We start from the raw sequence: 22013 nt of genomic DNA, 5'->3' as shown, positions 1-22013 counted from the left end.
ACAAATACATACATTATCAACACAAGGGTTGCCATCAAGGAATCCATTCTGATCTTCTCAAACTCTTTTATAATGTGTATAAACAACATTTACCCAGCCTTGTGGAATCGTTTGCGTTTTCAGATTATCAGGAACAATGCAAGTATTTCTTTCAACTATAAGGTACTTAATAAATTCAATAATAAACCCGTCTAAAGTTATCATGAAGAAAAATATAGTTTCATTCTTATGACCAATATTCACGAATTATGTTAAAATCAGTCTTTCTCTTCTGATATTTTAATGTGACTCCTTTTGTTCCAGTTTAAACAGTTTTATTGTATAACCGTCAATCTTGCTGTTAATCAGTTCAATAATTGATGAAAATTGTAACAAACGGTGCGTTTGATTTAGAGGTCAACCGAGTATCTGGGGGTCCAGACAGAAGTTACGCGATAGTGAAAGTGTTACACTACAGCCACTTTCCCTCGGCTAATAACGTAATTCTAACAATGGGACTGGAGTATTACGAGTAATGAACAAAGCTTGATGCTATTCATTTCATTCAGAGAGAATTTTTAATCTCTCGCGCGAATATAACAACGATTTTCTATACGGAATAAGAGAAGTATTGATAACAGTTTATTAAATTAATACAAAACTACATACCTATTATATCAACATTTGTACAATACCCTGTCTGCCCCGTTAAAAAACATAAATATTCAGATATATTTACATCAATCCCAATAGAAACAATTTTGTGTTTCAGTACAAATTAGTAGTGAAGTATTTCTTTCGCTCAGTCCCAGTTTTTGATCATTGAATTACGTTCTTCTTCTTAAATTTCCCTCTCCTATCGGAGGTTGGATATCATAATGGCTATGGTCACTTTGTTGGTTGCTGCTCTGAATAGTTGTAATGAACTACAGTTAAACCATTCTCTAAGGTTCCTCAGCCAGGAGATGCGTCTTCTTCCTATGCTTCTTCTTCCTAGAATCCTTCCTTGCATAATAATTCTCAGCAACTCATATTTTTTCCTCTGGTAATGTGACCCAAATATTCCAGTTTTCTAGTTTTTATACTTTTCATAATTTCTAACTCCTTATTTAAACGTCGTAGCAGTTCAACATTATTAATCCTTTGAATCCATTGAATTTTCAATATTCTTCTGTAACACCACATTTCGAACGCTTCTATTATTCTTATGTGTTGCCTCTTCAATGTCCAAGCTTCCATTCCGTATAGCAATATAGAAAATATGTAGCATCTTAGAGCCCTCAATCTGAGAGGCAACTGAAGGTCCTTGTTTGTAAGCAGTGTCTTCATTTTTATAAATGCTTGCCTTGCAGTTTCAATTCGGACTTGAATTTCTTTGCTTTGGTCATTTTAGTCATCAACCCAGGTTCCCAGATATTTGCATGTCTTAACTTTTTCTATTTGGGTTTGCTCTATCATTAACCTTTCATTTCCATGTTCTGTGTTTGAGACAATCATAAATTTAGTTTTTTTCTTGTTTATTTTTAGTCCGTATCGAATGCAATAATCGTTAATTCTATTTAGCAATTCTTGTAGCGATTCCAGGGTGTCTGCCATTATAACGGTGTCATCAGCGAATCTTATGTTATTTACTATTCTTCCGTTTATAGAGATTCCATCACTAGTGATGAGCAAAACAAGAACAAGACCAAAACCAGGCTAGTCTTGGTCTTGGTCTTGTTCTTGCAAGCTTGGTCTTGGTTTTGGTCTTGCAGCTAAAAGGCAGTCTTGGTCTTGGTCTTGGTCTTGCACTAGCCGGTCTTGTTCTTGGTCTTGGTCTTGCTGCAAGAGTCTTGCTGGTCTTGCTTTTTTGGTACTAATAATTTGAACCAAACAATTTCGAATAAAATGTACATTGAAATAAATAAAGATGTGAAGAATGAAACTATATTTTTTGCTTTAAAATTTCAACAGAATGTAGAATGTAGTTTCAAACGGATACCAATTTTAACATTATACATTCACCTAATGACCTAATTATTTCTCTCTATATAAAGAGATTATAGTATATTTTTATAATGGTAATGTTTATCAGTAGGAAAAACCTGCATTTACAACCCTTGTTGCAATTGCCGGCCTTCGGTTGTGTCACGTTGTGTTTTGCATGCTGTCGATACCTGCCGCCTGCCTTCAGACCACGTCTTGAGTCTGGATGACTGTTTATTGCCCCTGTATTTTAATAAAATGTTAAAGAAAAAGAGCTTCTTAAAGGTGCCACAAATGGTCGGGGACCTTCAATTCACGGATTTTACGAAAAGGGATAAACGGTTTATAGTTGTTAACAGATAATGATCTGCTCCTTTCACTCGAACACTGTAGTATTTATCCTACGAAGGTCAAATTTAAGAACATAAATTAAATTTTTTTAAGAGAACACAAAAATCAAATATTTTTTACTCTATTTAATCATTATTTAATATAATTAACTTTTTTTATAAACTAACTAAAACATAGTTACTTTTTAGTAAATACTTACATATTTACCATACCTATTTATAGACCTAATACTATAACATAATAACTAAACCTAATGGGGAGTTATAAACGCTTAATTCTGTAATTTGTTATCTTGCAGTTCTTTAATTTTATTTAAACTACATTGCTCTCGTAACACGAGTTATTCGCACTTTTTATTTCCACATATTTTGGGATTGAATACCCATTATGACATTTAAAAAAGTTGAAAATATTCGGATGTGGGTAGTAAAAACTAGAATTTAAAACACACTGAAATGATGCGCATGCATTTCAAGTGCGGCACATACTATTTGTAGTACTGGCCCTTTCTGGGGAAAACCTAGATTCTTCCAAATAGTTTTCAACTATGAAATCAGTAAAATTCTTTACGCGTTTGTCATCCGGGATTTTCACAAATAATTCAACTTCCAACTTTCGTTGATTGTAAAAAATTAATCAAAAATATAATTTTAAAAATTTCCCAGTATCGGAATTTTTGTCATTATATTCAGAAACTGAACCTAAGCTTTGGATTTTGCGATGCCAAGCTTGACACATTACAATCGACAACCAGTTATTTTTTATTCAGGCCACAATGCTTTCACAGCATTGTGAATCCCTTTTCAAAATCTATTATGATATTTTTTGTATTAATTTTAAATTTAACGACCTACATTTTTCCTCGATTATGCGAAAAGAATTGAAATAAGTGTCAGTATTTTTATTAGACAAGAAAGCGAAAACTACTGATACATAAAAACCGTTTTTAATTGCATTTTTTTAATGGATTACCCTATCTATAATCACATTTTTTTGTCTTACAAGTAGGTAATTTCAATTGTCCTTGATCTGTCGCCATTTGAAAACTTGCCTTCTGGACACTTTGAAGTTGAGAAAATGCAAACCGTTTGACTTAATCAAAACGACTTAAAAATATAACCAAAATATTATGTATTTTAAAAATTCGATATTGTTTAAGGTTTCTTACAATGTCAGTATATATTATTGAACTAAAAAAATAAAGCTAAATAATAAAAACCAATTTTTCTCAAAAAAGTGCAAGAGTCTTGCAGGTTGGTCTTGCGTGGTCTTGCAAGGTTCGGCCTTGGTCTTGGTCTTGTTCTTGCAAGCTTGGTCTTGGTCTTGGTCTTGCAACCAAAAGGCGGTCTTGGTCTTGGTCTTGCTGCAAGACCAAGACCAAGACCGCAAGACCAAGACCAGTCTCGCTCATCACTATCCATCACTTAGCTCTGCTATCGCTTCCTGAAATATAGCTTCACTGTACATGTTAAACAGTAGCGGCGACAGAACATAACCCTGTCTTACTCCTCTCTTTATATCAATATTCTCGGATTCTTGTTCTTCTATCTTTATATTGGCCTTTTGATTCCAATACAGATTGAATTACGTATACATACCTATATACCTACACCTACCTACTAAGGATTTCCAGTGTTCACTGTATTCCGTCACTCAACCGTTCTTTCCAGTTCTTTATGTTTTGCCAGTCCCCTTCCTGCAGATTTAGAGCTCAACTCCAGAGACAAATTTCCCGGGAAATCAGTAAAAAATGGAAATTCCGATTCCCGATTTTTTTAAACATCTTATTTTGTGGAGATATTAACTCACGCTGAATAAATGATTCTGATACAATAATTATCTCTGTCTGCTTAATAATCATTTTAAATTATTCCACTTAAAATATTTCTTTTTCAATTATATTTTAAGCCTTCCAATTTTGGCGTTAAATCAGAATGTATCATAAATATGTCATATCAGTCAGCATAAACATACTCTTGTTTATGCCACCGATCTGATGTAACATAAATATTTATTTTGAATTAAAATTCTGTTTATGAAGAATTAGTACATTAGGAAATTTAATACGTTATTATATTGGTGCAAATCAGTTGACCGGACTTTTAAAAAATTACTCACTGCACTAAAAAGCATCAGATATACATCAACAGAGGGCGCGTTTTCAACTTCAGCAAATTTATATACAAAAAAAGACCTGAAAGATCAAAAATAATATTCTTTCTATGAGTGGAGCGCAATTATGTTTATGCAACGTTTTTGGTCTGCTCTTCTGATATGTTCGCCCCATGTTAATCTCTTCTCTTCTATGTAGTCTATTAGAATATCTGAGTTCATTTCCATGCTTTTCTTAATCTCTATTTTATTTTTATTCTACCTCTTCTTGTTACTCTACAGCTTCTTCTTAGGAATTCCATCTCTGCTGCTCTTATTTTGTTTTTGGATTTTTTATTTATTATCCAATTTTCACAGCCATAAGTAAGGATACTTCTTGACATGGTGTTATTATATTCTTCTTTTTGAGTTTATACTTATCCCACAGTACCGGATTCACTATTTGGTCGTCAGCAAAACTTAGGTATATAGATATTCATTTCTTACTGGTATAGCTATTCCTTAGCACTTTCTTTTCTATGGTTTCAGGGTTTTTTCCAGGAATATTTTGAACAAGGTATAGGATGTGCAGCAGCAGTGGATGTGGAGGATTTTTGATTGGAAGCGTTGGATTATTTCGATGTTGGAGTGATTGGCTGTTCCCCATAGTTCCAACCCATATGTCCAGATTGGCATAAGGATTGCCTTATAGAGCATCAATTTATTATCCAGAGATAGTCTTGATGAACGGCCCGTTAACCAATACATATTTCTGAATTTGAGACCTAGTTGCTTTCTCTTGGTCCAGATATGTTTCCTCCATGTGAGACTTCTGTCCAAATGAATACCAAGATATTTTACCTCGTTGGCTGATGGTAATTGGTGATTGTTTAAAGTTACAGAAGGACAAGTTCCTCTTCGTGTTGTAAATGTAACATGAATAGATTTTCCTTCATTGACTTTAATTTTCCAATCCAAAAACCAATCTTGTATTCTGTCTAGATACGCTTGAAGGAGATGCGAGGCATAAATATGGTCAGTGTGTGAGGCTAGGATTGCAGTATCGTCGGCAAATGTTCCTAGCATCATTTCTTCTGTATGTGGTCTCTCCTCTAGTTGTTCCTGAAGAGTTGTAGGTATATCTGCGGTAAACAAGAGATACAAGGTAGGTCCCAGCACGCTACCCTGTGGTACGCCAGCTTTGATAGAATAGAGTTTTGAAGTTGCATCTTGATATTTAATAAAATAACACCTACCTGACAAATATGACTCAAGAAGAATGTAAAAGCTGTGCGGTAATGTCCTTTTTAGCTTGTATATGAGGCCTTCATGCCATACCTTGTCAAATGCCTGCCTAACGTCAAGAAATGCCGCTGAACAGTACCTTTTGGCCTCAAAATCAGCATTTATATGTTTTACCACTCTGTGAACTTGTTGGATTGTTGAGTGATGGGGCCGAAATCAAAACTGGTGGTCTGGAATTAGATTTTTGATCCAGGTTCGAGTTTTTTTACTAATAGTTTTTCGAAAACTTTAGACGTGATTGGCAAAACACTGATTGGCCTGTAAGATGTAGTTTCTTCTTGAGGTTTCCCCTGTTTTAGAATGGTTATTATCTGAGATACTTTCCATTGATCAGGAAAGTAACCTACGTTTAATATGGCATTGAATATAAACGTTATAAGTTTAATGCATTTGAGAGGTAATTCTTTCAACATTTTTCCACTGATCAAGTCGTACCCTGGAGATTTTCTATCGATTAAATTATTAATAGCTAAGATGACTTCGGACGATTTAAATTTCGGAATAGGTAAACTCATTTGATATGGATTTTGAAGAAATGAGAATACGTCTACTTCCACAGGTGAATTCATTTGATTGGGAGTAAATACTTCGGAGAAATACTCTGCAAAACAACTTGCTTTCTCTTGTGCACTACGAGCCCATTCTCTGTCCGATTTTCTGATTGGAGGTGACGGTTTCTGGGTTTTTTTCAGTTTTCTCGTGGCTTTCCATAGCGAATAATCGCTATCTTTAGTGGAATCTAAATTTTCCAAGTAGTAATGAAGGGATTGGTTTTTGAGGTCTTCGAACAGCTTTTTTAATTCCCTTGATGCACTATTGAATCTACGCTTATCAACACGATCTCTGGTCTGTTGCCATCTTTTTCTCAATCTTCTCTTTAGCAAAATTTTTTCTTTGAATACTTGTGGGCAGTCATTTATTTTGCATTTATCTTGTATTGTTGGTGTTGTTTGCCAGGCAGATGATTGTATATTTGTAGTAAGTTGTTCCACAGCAAGAAACAGGCCCTCTTTGGTTTTTAGTGGAATTTCTAGAGACACCTTTTTCTCCAGGATAGATCTGAATTTTGGCCAGTGTGTGCGTCTGTTATGAAGTGAGGGGGATATTTATTTAATAAGTACCTGAGTTCCAACTGTGAATAGTATAGGAGAGTGATCAGATAATAATTTCAGTCCCTTTGTCGTCCTAAATGGACTGCATATTCTATTATTCGCTTTGATAGTTACTTTGTTATTCTTGTAGAGTGCTTTTACTGCTTTTATTAATATTCGTGGAATTTCGATGTCTTCCATCGCTTCCCCATAGCTTGGTTCTAGGTATCGAGTCATAGGCCTTCTTAAGATCTACAAAAGCTAGGTGGACGGATATATTTTTTAAAGTAGATTAGATCACGTAAAATCATCATAAAATCGGCAAAAATCAAAGAAAATGACTTTTCTAATTTACTCCACAAATACAATACTAACAGTAAATGTAGGGTACCTATTACATTTAATTCCATTAAATGTACCTATTTAAATGCTGTGGATTCGTGCATACGAGATAGTTACTGTTGAGTTTTATTTGAAGAATAATTGGCCTAGTTAAACGGTAGATTAAGTTAAATTTTGTAAAAAAAACGCTAATACGGTAATTGATAAGGTCAAAGGAGAGTAAAACGAGAACGTTAACAATAACAAACGCTAATAAAGAGGCTGCGATGAATTGGCGAAGTGACCGTAATACAGATTTAATCAAGAGATGCATTAGATCTTTCTATTCCCAGCATAGTATAGGTCTGTTATTGCATCGGTATTATACAACAGTTCCCCCTCTTGGTATGCGGGTATTGTGAAAGTCCGGTTGTGGCCCCTTCTCGGGCCCCCGCTGCCACTCGCGTTCGCGACCAGTCTCCTTGGCTTTAGGTTGGCAAGTCAGTGAAAGCAAATGAAACAGCGGAGAGCGAGAGACGGAATACTAGTCCTCGCCGCCGATTAATGATTAATATTCGCGCACCCAGAAGCCCAGAACCGAACCACAACAGCTAAATAGCTACGCCGACACTGACGACAGTGACGACTATAATATACCTACTACAACTTCAAAAGAATTCTGTATACGAATTTCAACGTTTTTAGATCAGTACCTGGTTTAAAAATAAGAAAAAGTAAAGAAAATGAGATGCATCTTTATATTTCAATTCGTTCAGAGAGGACCATCATCCTCTTAAATCACCCTCTTTAGGGATCATCGGATAGAGCAGACCATGGAGCCTCTCCGATGTTCTCTCTGAACGAATTGAAAAAATATAAGATGTCTTTTATTTTTATTTTATATTAGTTTACTCCTTCTTCTTCTTAAAGTTCCATCTCCTATCGGAGGTTGGATATCATAATGGCTATGGTCACTTTGTTGGCTGCTGCTCTGAACAGTTGTAATGAACTACAGTTAAACAATTCTCTAAGGTTCCTCAGCCAGGAGATGCGTCTTCTTCCTATGCTTCTTCTTCCTAGAATCCTTCCTTGCATAATAATTCTCAGCAACTCATATTTTTTCCTCTGGTAATGTGACCCAAATATTCCAGTTTTCTAGTTTTTATACTTTTCATAATTTCTAACTCCTTATTTAAACGTCGTAGCACTTTAACATTGGTAATCCTTTGAACCCACTGAATTTTCAATATTCTTCTGTAACACCACATTTCGAACGCTTCTATTTTTCTTATGTGTTGTCTCTTCAATGTCCAAGCTTCCATTCCGTATAGTAATATAGAAAATATGTAGCATCTTAGAGCCCTCAATCTGAAAGGCAGCTGAAGGTCTTTGTTTGTAAGCAGTGTCTTCATTTTTATAAATTCTTGCCTTGCAGTTTCAATTCGGACTTTAATTTATTTGCTTTGGTCATTTTTGTCAGCAACCCAGGTTCCCAGATATTTGTATGTCTTTACTTTTTCTATTTGGGTTTGCTCTAGTATTAACCTTTCATTTCCATGTTGTGTTTTTGAGACAATCATGAATTTATTTTTTTTCTTGTTTAGTTTGAGTCCATATCGAATGCAAAATGCAATAATCGTTAATTCTATTTAACAATTCTTGTAGCGATTCCAGGGTGTCTGCCGTTATAACGGTGTCATCAGCGAATCGTATGTTATTTACTATTCGTCCGTTTATAGAGATTCCATCACTTAGTTCCGCTATCGCTTCCTGAAATATGGCTTCACTGTACACGTTAAATAGTAGCGGCGACAGAACGTAACCTTGTCTTACCCCTCGCTTTATATCAATATTCTCGGACTCTTGTTCTTCTATCTTTATATTGGCGTTTTGATTCCAATACAGATTGATGATAATTCGTAAGTCTCGTCTGTCTATATCTCTGTTTACTCCTATCTGAGTATAAGTATAGGGAACCAAGATTCTTTGGAATGTATATACCTAGATGAATAAACAGGTAGTGAAATGCAATTTTAGATTTCCCCTAGTCTTCTTTAATTCATAGTTCGTCTGTTTTGCAAGTATGTATTAGAAATCACATATACAGGAGTTACCAGATTCCGGTCCCAGTAGAAGTTTTTATTTTTTTGAAAATAAAGATTCGAATTAAAAAAAAGTAGTTAAAATCCTTTATAAAAGGTATATCTTAAAAAGGAAACAATTCCTGAAAGACCTATATTACAGAACGTTTTCGAACTAAAAATATGATCATCAGTGCTGTTCGGGTGAAAAATATAGGGGTGAAACCCCTTTAAATGTTATACAGTTGTAGTAATTTTACATGTTTATATGAAATTAGTTGTGATATTTAAAATATTCCTAGATTTTACATCAGGCAACATAGGGCTCCACCACAACTCGTGGGTTGCTAGTTGTGAGGGCACAACTTCACATTACGGACTTGCTGAATCAATGGCAATAATCACAAATATACTCAACAACATATACAACTCTGGAGAAATAACAACAGAATGCCTGAAGTCTGATTTTGTTACACTTAAAAAATCAGGAGCTAAAAAATACGAAGAATATCGTACGATAAACGAAGAAGGGCCAGGATGGAGACTTGCCAAGGTAACACCAAGGAAACTTGGGAAGTCAGCATCAGAAAAGTACTTGAGAATGACCAGGAAAAACCTACGCTTGACAGTTGGTTTTTTAACTGGCCATTGTCAACTAAGAAAACACCTCCACAGACTGGGGCTAGTAGACACATCTCTATGCAGGAGGTGTGAAGGAGATGACGAAACTGTCGAGCATGTCCTATGTGAATGTCCGGAGTTATCGTCAATACGAGAGTATGCGTTCGGCGAGCCTTGGCCTACACCTGCCGACATTCGGGAGATGTCACCAGGTGATTTGTCCACCTTCCTGGAAATGGCAGGATGGATAATGAACTAAGGACGACAATCCCCTGGGAGGATGTACAATGGGTCAATTGTGGCCTAAGTGCTGTGGGACTTGACTCACACTCCCCTACTCTACAGATACAGAGAGATCGTACGATAAGCCTCATGAGTCAACTCCTAAAATTGTTGATAAATATAATCCCTAAGAGAATTAACAAGCTGTGTGAAAGTCCAATTTTCCCCAACCAGTTTAAGAGGCTTTGTTCTAAATACTACAAGTCTTTTTCCAGAGAAGCAGAAAGGTCAATTGCGACGTATACGCATACCTGGTTGATTACGAGAAAGAGTTTGATCGGTACAGCACGCCAAGATGATGCAAATACTTAAAAACCAGGAATTAACAACCAAGATCTAAAAATAATTAGAAACTTTTGCTGGAGTCAGACAGCAAATTTCAGAGTTGAAGGTGAACATACCGAATATGTGAAAATCATGTGTGGAGTCAGGCAAGGCTGTATTTTGTCTCATCTGATCCTGAATCTCTAGATACTCTGAAAGAATATTTACCGAAACTTTGCACGAAACTGAAAAAGGTATTCTACTAAACGAGTACCGGCTAAACAACATCAGATATTATGCAGATTACACCATAGTATTTGTGGACAACCTAGAAGACCTACAAGTAATTATGAGCTAAATCACGTATTACAAATAAATGGACTCAATATAAACGTAAAGAAGACAAAGCTTATGATAATAATTAGCAAGAAAACGCTTACAGAAGTTCAGCTCTACGCCTCTACATCGACCAAAACCCAGTAGAAAGAGTGACGCACTATAACTATCCCGGCACCATAATAAATGAAGAATAGACCAACAATCAAGAGATAAGCGCGCGCATCGGTAAAGCTAGATCCACCTCCAAACGGATGGAAGCCTTCTTTCTTTCTTCTTAAGGTGCCTATCCGTTCCGGATGTTGGCGATCAGCATGGCTATCCTAACTTTGCTTGCTGCTATTTTGAATAGTCCGGTTGTCGATGTATTAAACCACTTTCTCAGGTTTTGAAGTCAAGATATTCTTCTTCTCCCTGGTCCTATCTTTCCAAATACCTTACCTTGAAGAATGAGTTGCAACAAGCCATATCTCTGTTCATTCCTCATAACATGGCCAAGATATTCTAGTTTGCGCTCTTTGATTGTGTTAATAATCTCGCAGTCCTTGCCTATTCTACGTAGAACCTCAACAGTAGTCACACGACCCCCACGAAATTCTCAAAATGCGCCTGTAACACCACATCTCGAATGCCTCGAGTTTTCTCAAAGAAGCCTCGGAAAGTGTCCAGGCCTCTACTCTGTATAATGACGTAGAAAATACATAGCATCTGATGATAGAGATTTTGGTAGCAAGAGATAAATCGTGGCTTCTGAAAAGAGACTTCATCATTATGAACGCTGATCTCGCTTTTTCTATGCGTTGTTTTATTTCACTTGAGTGGTTCCACTGGCTGTTTATGTTGGTACCAAGGTATGTGTAGCTGTCGACCCTGTCAATTAGTTGTTGGTTAACCAAAAGCTGTGTATTTAATATTTCGCGCTTACTGACTACCATGTACTTTGTTTTTTTTTTCGTATTGAGATCAAGTCCGTATTTCCGTATTCTCTACTTATATCTGATATGCGCGACATTATTCTTTGCAAACCGTCTAGACTGTCTGCAAAAACTACAGCGTCGTCGGCATATCTAATGTTGTTCAGACGCACTTCATTGACTAATACGCCTTCCTGTAGTTCTCCCAGCGCTTGCTCGAAGATACATTCAGAGTATATATTAAACAGCACCGGGGACAGGATGCATCCTTGCCTCACTCCTCTATCTATGGAGACTGCCTCTGTCAATTGGTCATCCACTTTAATATTGGCAGTTTGGTTGTAATACAAATTATATATGATTCTCAAGTCTCTATCATCTACTCCCGTTTCTTTCAAGATGTTTATGAGTTTATCATGTTTTACTCTATCAAACGCCTTTTTGTAGTCGATAAAACAAATATACACGTCACAGTCAACGTCCCTGCATCTTTGCATAAGCACTTGGACAGCGAATAGAGCCTCTCGGGTGACTAAGGCATCGCGGAACCCAAACTGCGTCCATGATACCTGTTCTTCGCATTTTTTATATATTCTGCCGTGTATCACTTTCAGAAACGTTTTGAGTAAGTGGCTCATTAGGCTAATTGTTCTGTACTCTTCACATGTTTTGGCATTTACTTTTTTGGGTAAAGTTACGAAGGTCGACTTTAACCAGATTTGGGGTATTTTTCCAGTTACGTATAATTTGTTGAATACAGTTGCTATCCATTTTATTCCTTGTTCATCCATTAGTTTTAGGAATTCTACATAAAACTGGTCAGGCCCCCCTACAGCTTTACCATCTTTAATTGTTTTAATAGCTGACGTGACTTCTTCAATGTTAATTGGGGGTCCTGTTTGGCATTCAGTGTCTTCAAAGGTATTCTGCCTTTCATCTGCAAAAGTTACTTCCACATATTTCTTCCACACTTAACAGTGGTTTGCCTTGGTTATCTGCCAAACACCCAACTCTTCTAGGTTTGTATAAGCCTGCAGCTTCTTTAACTTTTTTGTGCATATTGAATGAATCGTGTTTATGTTGCAATTGCTAGATTTCCGCACACTGTTCTCTTAGTCGTGTATCCTTAGCTATTCTAATTGCTTTTTTGATCTCTTTATCTATTCTTTTGTATAATGACATGTCCTGATCTTTGGACTTTCGCCTCTCTTCCATCATATCTAAAATCTCGTTTGTCATCCACGATTTCTTCTTTATTTTTGGTGGTTTGAGGAATATCTCACGTATGTTTTGTGAAACTGTGTGCAACTTTTCTATCTTCTGGTCCATTACATCCAATTGAATACGATATTCAAGTTGGTCTGTATATACTGTTTAGCACTTTGTTCTGTGTTTTGGTCTTTTAATAGCCTGATGTCGAATTTTGGATTGACACAACGTCTAACCTTCTTTAGCCTGAGCTTAATTTTGCCAATCAGTGGGTTATGGTCTGACTTGATATCAGCTCCTGGATATGTCTTGACTGATGTTATGCTGTTACAGAATCTTTTATTAATCATGATGTAATCTATTTGATTTCTCACTATGCGCCACTAAGCCTTCTTCAAGAGCCACAACCTCTCTCATATTACTTAAAATCCCGTGGACTGACCGAGTCACAAATGAGGAGGTCCTCAGAGAAGAAGAACCGAGAGGTACTGACTATCATAAAATCTCGAGAGTTACAATACTTCGGACACATTATACAAAATGATCCAGATATGCCTTTCTAAAAGCAATTCCACAAGGGAAAATATTTGGAAACCAAGTCCAGGAAGACGAAGAACTTCCTGGTTAAAGAACCTCAGAATTTGGTTCAACACATTTTTGCAGCTTTTTCGGACTGCTGCAGAAAAGATAAAGATAGCCATGATGATCGCCAACAATCGTCACGAATAGACACATCAATAAGAAGAAGAAGACTTGCTGACTCAGATACCCCTGTGAATTTGGTGTGATGCAAGATCTACGTATCTAACTTCTGTTGGACAAACTGTACAAAGTGAGAGCTTTTGCACACAAATTTAATCGTGTAGAACCAGCGGGGGATCCAGCATCGCTAAGGGGGAGGGCCGATTGGCTAAATTTCTATAAAAATAAATGAATGTTTTTATAATCTTTATATACTTACTTACTTAATCAGTAGACCCATTGATACCTTTCGGTGTTGGGCCATAATCTTTATATATAAATTAAAAAGAAAATTAAATCACTTGGTTTGAGAGGGAGGCCGATCGCCCGCCCTCCCCCCCCCCTCCCGGATCCGCCACTGTGTAGAACTCTCTTTTTGGATGGACAAGATTTGATTTGATCGAATTGGCACATGAAACATTGGCACATTTCTTCGAAAACAAGCTTAATCACATAATAATACAACGCTTTAAACTTTGCAAACAATTTCAAATAATTTATATTATATATCGTAAACGAACATATGTGCATAAAATTGATTAAGAAAATCTTCTACTGAATAATATTGTCTTTCAGATACGTAGGCTTTTGTCAGTTTACGGAATTTGGGGAAAGATGCTGCAGATTTAAGTTGTAGAGGGAGATGGTTTTAAAGTTTTTTTGCGGAGTATAATATAGATTTCTTTACTAACTCCCAGGACGGGGTTGGCAAATAGACGTTAAACGTAGAATTTCTCGTGAAGTAGTCATGGTTAGGTCTTGGTGGAAAGACATGTAGATGTTTACGAATTAAGCAAACAGTTTCTAAAATATACAAAGATGGAAGGGTTAAAATTCCGTGATCTTTGAAGTAATTTCTGCAATGTGTTGTTCTTCTGAGGCCAAACAGATATCTTATTGCTCTTTTTTGTAATTTGAAAATAACATCGAATTGGGCAGCTGTACCAGAACCCCAAAAAGGAAGACCATAACGAAGATGCGACTCGAACAAAGAAAAATATGTTATTTTGGAAGATGCTAGATTGAGTTCATTCGAAACAGATCTTATAGCATAGCAAGCTGAATATAGTTTCTTTCTTAACAAATCGATATGGAGGGACCATTTAAGGTTGCTGTCTAAAAAAATACCAAGAAATTTTACAGAATCAACGGTACTGATTTGGCTGTTATTAAGAGGTAAGGGTTGAAGAGCTCCTTTATAAGACAATGCTACTGTTTTATCTACGTTAAATGAGAGTAAATTAGAGTCAGACCAGGTTTTTATTGTAAGTAGATCAGAAGTTATAGTAGCATGAAGAGTTACAATGTTTGAGTTGCTCCAAGTGATACTGGTATCATCAGCAAAAAGAAAGATTTTTCCATCGATTTTTAAACTAGTGATGTCATTAATAAAGATAAGGAAAAATAGAGGACCCAATACTGAACCTTGAGGTACCCCACATACAATGTTTTTGAGACTAGAGTCTGTATCATTTGCTCTAACCAGTTGTTTCCTATCATCCAAGTAAGATTGGAACCAATCTAAAGAAATACCTCGAATTCCGTAGAAATTTAGTTTTTTTATCAAAATGTTGTGATTTACACAATCAAAAGCTTTGGCGTAGTCACAAAAAACGGTGACAGTATGAAGATTATTGTTCAGTGCTTGATAAACCTCATGTAGTACAGAAAACATGGCATCAGTGGTGCATTTATTATTTAAAAAGCCGTGATTTTGTGATAAAATGTTGTTTTCAACTAGAAAGGACATAAGTCGGGCTTTTATGAGTCTCTCAATAATTTTAGAGAGTACCGGTAGTAGTGAAATAGGTCTATAATTGCAGGTATTAGATATTTCACCACCCTTATGAAGAGGAATAATGATGGCTGTCTTTAGGCACTTTGGAAATTTACCTTTCTCAAAAGAATCATTAATTAGTGAGATGAGGACTTCTAACACATTTTCTGGAAGATTAGAAAATTTTTTTATCGATAGACCATCAGTACTACAGGAAGATTTGCTTTTGATACTATTGATTGTTTGGATCAGTTCAGATTTATTGACTGGTTTTATAAAGAATGAATTCGAGACCTTTCTTGAATTAGGGAGATAGGAAATGGGATCTTGTTGTGGCAAAATAGTTGATGTAATATTTTTACTCACATTAACAAAGTATTCATTTAGATTTTCAGGGTCTGGAAGGGAAACTATTTGAGCAGTGTGCGTTTTATTTCGAAGATCTTTTATTATGGACCAAGTTTCTTTTGCAACACTTGTAGAGCTTCCCAGACGGTTTTGGTAGTAGACTTTTTTAGCTGATTTTATAAGTTTAAGATAGGTTGCCCTGTACTTGGTGATAATATGTTCAGTGATAGAGACGTTGGTAGTAAATTTCTTGATATAGAGAAGAGAACGCATATTCTTGGAAGATATTCGGATATCTCTAGTAGTCCAGGGTTTGCGATGTTTTGGCTTAATTGCAATTAAAGGAAATGCATTATTGAAGATACATAAAAGCTTATCTAAAAAATCACTGAAATTATTATCCACGTCCATAGCAATAAAGCGCCACTCAGAGGTTAAGCATAAATTTTGGAATTTACGAAAGTTCCGGGTGGAAAAAATCCTGCCTGAACGTCGGGTTTTCGAGGAGGGTTTGCTGAAGATATTAAACTTCGTATAAACTGCTTCATGATCAGATAGTCCAGCATTAATAATTGTAGAGTGGACATCAAGGGGTGAGAAATCTGAGACAGTATAATCAACAGTACCGGTTTAACCTAATTTCGGGCCCTGGGCGCTGCAGGTTTAGGGGCCACCTTCATTGCTATTCGTTGTCAGTTTTGTAACAAGAAACCACATGCATTAACTATAAAGGTTTATTGTAAAGTCCAAAAATATTTGTTTAACAAGCAAGAAGAATAGCAAATGTAAAAAAAATCCAAAAAATACATTTAAAAACATAAATAAAAAATAGGAAGTTCCACAAAACAACACATGACAAGCCAAAAAAATATTCTAAAAAATACATCAAGACAAAAATTAGATCACTTTTTTTCTTGACTTGGCATTCGCAAACTGCCACATAATATTATTACAATTCAGTTTCTCCAGTTCTTCAGTCTCTATATACAATAGTGATAATGCGTCTAGGTTTTCTTGACCCAAATTTGACCTTAAATATGTTTCTATTCTTTTTAAAGCCGAAAAAGACCGCTCGCCGGACGCATTAGAAATTGGTATCGTCAAATAAATTTGCAGTAAAGTTAAAATATTGGGAAAAGTTGCTTTGAAATCCTGGAAGAATCAAATTTTTCATAAATTGTATGATGTTTATTCAAATTTTGGCATATCGTTACAAAATGGGTAATTTCATTATGAAAGGGTATGGTTTCATCAGTATCGTTTTTATGTTTCTCGCATAAAGTATTAATTGACATCTTGACTTCTTCTTTGTCTCTAGATTAAAAAAACATCTAAAAGCTGATGTTACATCTTTGTAGCATTCAATTCGCGATTCTGAAAACAGCGACTAATTTTCTAGACTATAGATTTTCTGCGACCACGATTTTTTTGTCGCTGCGACTGCAAATCGCAAGTGGAGTGCTAGCCTTAGAGACCACTGTATAATTCCAAATTGCAATTTTTGTAATCGCTTTACTTTTGAATGTTTGAAAGAGTGTGTACCTATTGTTTGGGTATTGGCATTTTCGAGAATAATCTATTCTTTATCTATAAATTAGATTTATGTATATCTATTTTTGTCTTTCGTTTAACTATTTTAAATGGACTTATTTTGTTCCTATTTCAAAAGAACTTATTTTAAAGCCGAAAAGTGAGATAAATTATTAGATATTATTCCCCACAATTAAAAATGAAATTATTAGAAACAGTTTTTACCCAATAACTGGGTAGTTTTTAATCAATGACATGGCGACATCTGACAACTTTCTGTAGTTTTTGGAAAAGGGCCCCGCCACAAACACTGACACGGGTCCCCTGTGGGGCTAGGCTACGGCACTGTGTATAGATCAGTTCACTGTGTGAAAAGATGTAACAATAGGTTAAAGACGTTTGCAGTGTATTGGCGTATCTGCGTATGCAATTTTTTTCGAAGAATATGTAAATTATTTAGCGACTTTATTTTTTTTTAATTAAAAGGAACGGGCCCCTTCGAGCCCCTCCGGGGCCCGGGCCCCTGGGCGCCCGCCCCAAGCGCCCAGTGGATAAACCGTCACTGATAATCAATTATGGTAGATGAAGTTTTGTAATCCTTGTAGGAGAATCAACGTGCATTGTTAGACCATACGATTCAAATATGTTGACCAAGGATATTTGTGTAGCACAAGCAGCAGCATAATCAATGTTAAAGTCCCCGCATAAAATTTTTCTACTTTTATGGGGCAGGTCTTCTAACAAATTTAGCAGGTTCTGAAAAAATAGTTCCACGGAAGAGTCAGGTGATCTATAAATGCAAATAATATAAAGATTAAGATTCTTATTGTAAACTAAGGAAAACTCAAAGAAGGCTTCACTTAACAAAAAGTCATATTTTGTTACCAAAGAAAAATCATTACTCGTAGACAGAATTAGTGTCCCCCCATAAGCTGAGCTTGGACGATCGTACCTAGCAATTGTGGTGTATTTATCTACAAAAAAAGGCTCGTTGACTTTAAGCCAGTGCTCTGTAACCGCAACTACCGTGGGAAATCCTAATTCCTCTAGGAACAAAAACAATTCATTAGTTTTGTATCTTATAGAACGAATATTAATCAGAACCATGCTAAAGTTGTTATCATTAAAACAATTTGAATTTGAGGATTCTAGTCCCTTAGAACACGTCGTGATGTTTAAAAATTTCGTTTTGGAGAGGCAGCGGAATAGTAATTGCGGTGACATTCCCTTGATTTTTGCAGGTGTATAATTCTTTCAGAAGTAAAAAAGGACCTATAAGCATCAAGATCAGCTTCCACCTCATCTGGACCAATCCCATAGGCGTTGTTAAATTCCAGCAGAATTCGTCGTAGATCTTCAGTCTTAGTGGGAAGTCCCTCGGAAGCCAAAAAGAGTTTAACGCTTGTGTTGGTAAATCCACGTAAAACGCTGAAGCTGGTTGGTCGTGTAGATAAGCAAGATGAAGTTTAATGGCTTTTAAGATATCCGGTTCCCTTAATCTGGCTAGAAGATAGCGACTATTCGAGTTATTGGTTAATCTAACTCTTGGTGGGGTCAAAGGATCCAGATTTATACAATACATTTTGGTGGTACATATTACTCTCCTACTTTCATTTGGCATACGCAGAATTGTCCTATCTTCATTACTTGCTGTCTTAAGTATGTTATTGCAAAACAAAGGTCTATGGGATAAACAAATAGAATAACTTTTAAATTAATTAATGGATCGGTCTCAAATTTTGAGGGTTTGTTAAGTATCTACCTACCCCAATACCCAAATTTTGGAGAAGCACTAAAGTTTTAAGTTAGTCTTAGTAAAAGTTATTAACAGATAACGATTTTCACTTATTTTGCTGCTTGCCAAGCAACAAATTGACTTTTTAATTTTGAAAAATCGGCATTTTGAAGATTTTTCAATGTTCTAAAAAATTAAATTTTGTAGTCTTATGGCAACTATTTAGCTTTTAATGGAGTGCAAAAAATCGAAAAAATTGCGTTTTTTGCACTAAATCGTTAATAATAAAAAAAAGGCTGTGAACTCTAGACAGGAAACAGGTAGGTTTTCATCCTATATAGGTCTACAATAACTAAAAAAGTAGTCAGCTACCTGGATCTTTGAGTGTCCCGAACATGGTCTATTTCTTGCTTATTTTCCTGGAGTAACCATTAAATCTCGAAAGCTACAATACTTCGGACCCATTATGCGAAACGAATCGAGATATGCACTTCTACACGCAATCCTGCGAGGAAAATATGTTTAAAGCGAGGTCCAGAAAGAAGAAGAACATCCTGGTTAAATAACCTCAGAACCTGGTTCAACACAACATCTGTGCAGCTTTTCCGCGCTGCTGCAGATAAAAGGAAGATTGCCACGATGATCGCCAACATTCGTAAATAGGTAAATCAAGAAGAACAGGATATTATATAAATTAAAGAATTACTAACTGCCCTTTGACGTTGAAGCGAAATTGTGAAAGACCAGTGGCGTAGCGTAGTAGGGGCGGCACTTTTTAGGGGGCGGCAAAATTTAAAAATAAATAATAAAAATATTTTGTAAGTATTTGAACCATTTTATATTTTTATCGCAACTACAAATTTGGACCGATTGAAAGAAGCACGGAATTTTTCATTACTTATTTTGTGACGAATTCGGGGAATTCCTTTTCTTTGAATGATATTTTGTAGCGACTGGCAACAACGTCTATCCTGACTTGTGGAAATTCCCCGTTTATGACTAACAATCAGCACAACTTTTTTCGGCACTTTAGAACGTTGCTATTCTTTTTTTTTTTTCTCATCGATACATCGTTGGGAAGTTCTGATAGCAGCTACAGGCAAAAGAAGGATTCAAGACATACGGTGGAGTGCAAGAGGCGATGCTGTAAATGTGACATGGCATCATTACAAAGACATTCTCGTCACTTTGGAAAAACTGACAGAGGCAGGTGAAAGCTTAAACACGAGGACAGATGCAAGTGCTTTACTAGTTTCGATGCAGTCATTTTCCTTTCTTTGTTTTTTGGGCCTGTGGCAACCTGCGCTACATGAAGTGAATAATGCACAAAAATATTTACAAACAAGGGGACTTGAGATAAGATTGTGTGCTCAGAAAGTAAATGCTTTGCAGATGATATTGACAGAGAAAACAGAGGAATGGGCAAATGGCGCTGTAGGTTATGCAAAAAATATGTGTGAAGAACTTCGAATTTCCATAAAACCTCGGAGGCGCATAACAAGAAGGCATATTTTTGATGACGGAACTAGAGGTGATAACTTTTGTGAAAATGAGTTGAGACGAAAGCTGTTTTCTTCGTTAGATAGAGTTATTGTAGAAATTCGTGAGCGTTTCAACAGCTACATAATTGAACGGATAATTTTTCTTATGGAACGCCGGGTATATTATTAGATCCAGACAACACTGAATGTAATCTAGACCTAGACTACGCATCTGACGAAATTGACGAGTAGGGTTTCAAGCTGGAAAAACTTCGACTGCGGACTTTCGTTGCTGCTACAGGCAACGAAATTGATTAATGCAGACACTTGAATTATTTAAATTTATTGGTAAATCCAAGCTGGAAGAAACTCTGCCCAATATTTTAATAATGTTCCGAATATTTTTCACAGTTGCTATAAGCAATGCCAGCTGTAAGATGAGTTTTTCAAAATTGAAATTGATTAAAAATGATTTAAGATCGACAATGAGTACTCTAAGACTAACTAATTTGGCTATTTTGTCTATTGAGCAAGGGGTGTGTGATGAGATAGACATTGACGATGCAATAAAAGACTTTGCTCTTAAAAAAAGTAGACGTATAAATTTTTAATTGAAGACGGAGGTTTTGTTTTACATTCTAACAAATACTCATATTACTTTTCAATAAAAATAAAAATATAACATTATAGTATCGTTTTAGTTCAGTGATACTCAACCTGCGGCCCGCGGGCCGCATGCGGCCCTCTAGCGTTTTTATGCGGCCCGAAGGCTAACTAAAAGGCCTTGTTATCAAATTATTTGTCAAATTTAACGTGTTTTTCAAATTATTTGATAGTGTGCCGATGTGTTTGAGGCGTGTTTGGGCGTGAGGCAGATAATTTAATGACTTTAATTTTAAATTATATTGAAATTTTCAAGAACTCTGATTAAAAAGCAAGGTATTATTAACTTTTAATAATAAATTATTAAAGTTAATGAACAAATACTCATTTTAAAAATAATCAATACTTTACTACATTACAACGACTCATTTAGTAATCACATGAAAAATTCAGGTCCGGATTAACAAAAAAAAATAAAATAATTCCGACCTTGAAACAACACCCTGTATATTAATATTTTCAAAATTTGTCTGCACATTTGAAAAGAGCACGAAAAACTAAGTTAATTGCTTGCTTCAATTTTGAATTTATATATATATATATAATTTTGAAATTATATCGAAATTTTTGTTTTGAAAGTTCGAGTTCTTAATTTCGACATAATTTCAAAATTAAAGCTCTTTTCAAATGTGCAAACGGGTTTTGAAACTTTCAATATCCAGGATGTTGTTTCAAGGTCACAATGGATCTATAATTTTATTTAATCCGGACCTGGATTTTTCTTGTGATTAGTAGTTGGGTGGTTTGGGTTCTAAATGTGATTATATGTGTACCAAATATCAAACAATATACAAGGTGGTTCTAAAGTTATGGCTCCAGAAAGAAATGGGCAACATCGATAAAACACCCTGTAACTCGGTTATAAAGTCGGTGGAGCAATAAATTTAGTATATCTAGAACCGCCTCATTTACCTCTATTCACCATTCA

The 22013-nt window shown here is 35.7% G+C and overlaps 1 protein-coding gene across 1 annotated transcript in view; it reads left to right on the top strand.

The window, feature by feature from the left end:
- LOC114335085 (transcription factor Ken) overlaps positions 1–22013 on the top strand; it is a 180523-nt gene that overhangs the window by 12554 nt on the left and 145956 nt on the right. The window lies entirely within an intron of this gene.

The sequence above is a fragment of the Diabrotica virgifera genome, chromosome 10 (genome assembly GCF_917563875.1).
Source record: "Diabrotica virgifera virgifera chromosome 10, PGI_DIABVI_V3a".
In the NCBI taxonomy this organism is placed as follows: domain Eukaryota; kingdom Metazoa; phylum Arthropoda; class Insecta; order Coleoptera; family Chrysomelidae; genus Diabrotica; species Diabrotica virgifera.
The sequence above is the reverse complement of the archived record's forward strand: the minus strand, read 5'-3'. Positions and strand labels throughout refer to the sequence as shown.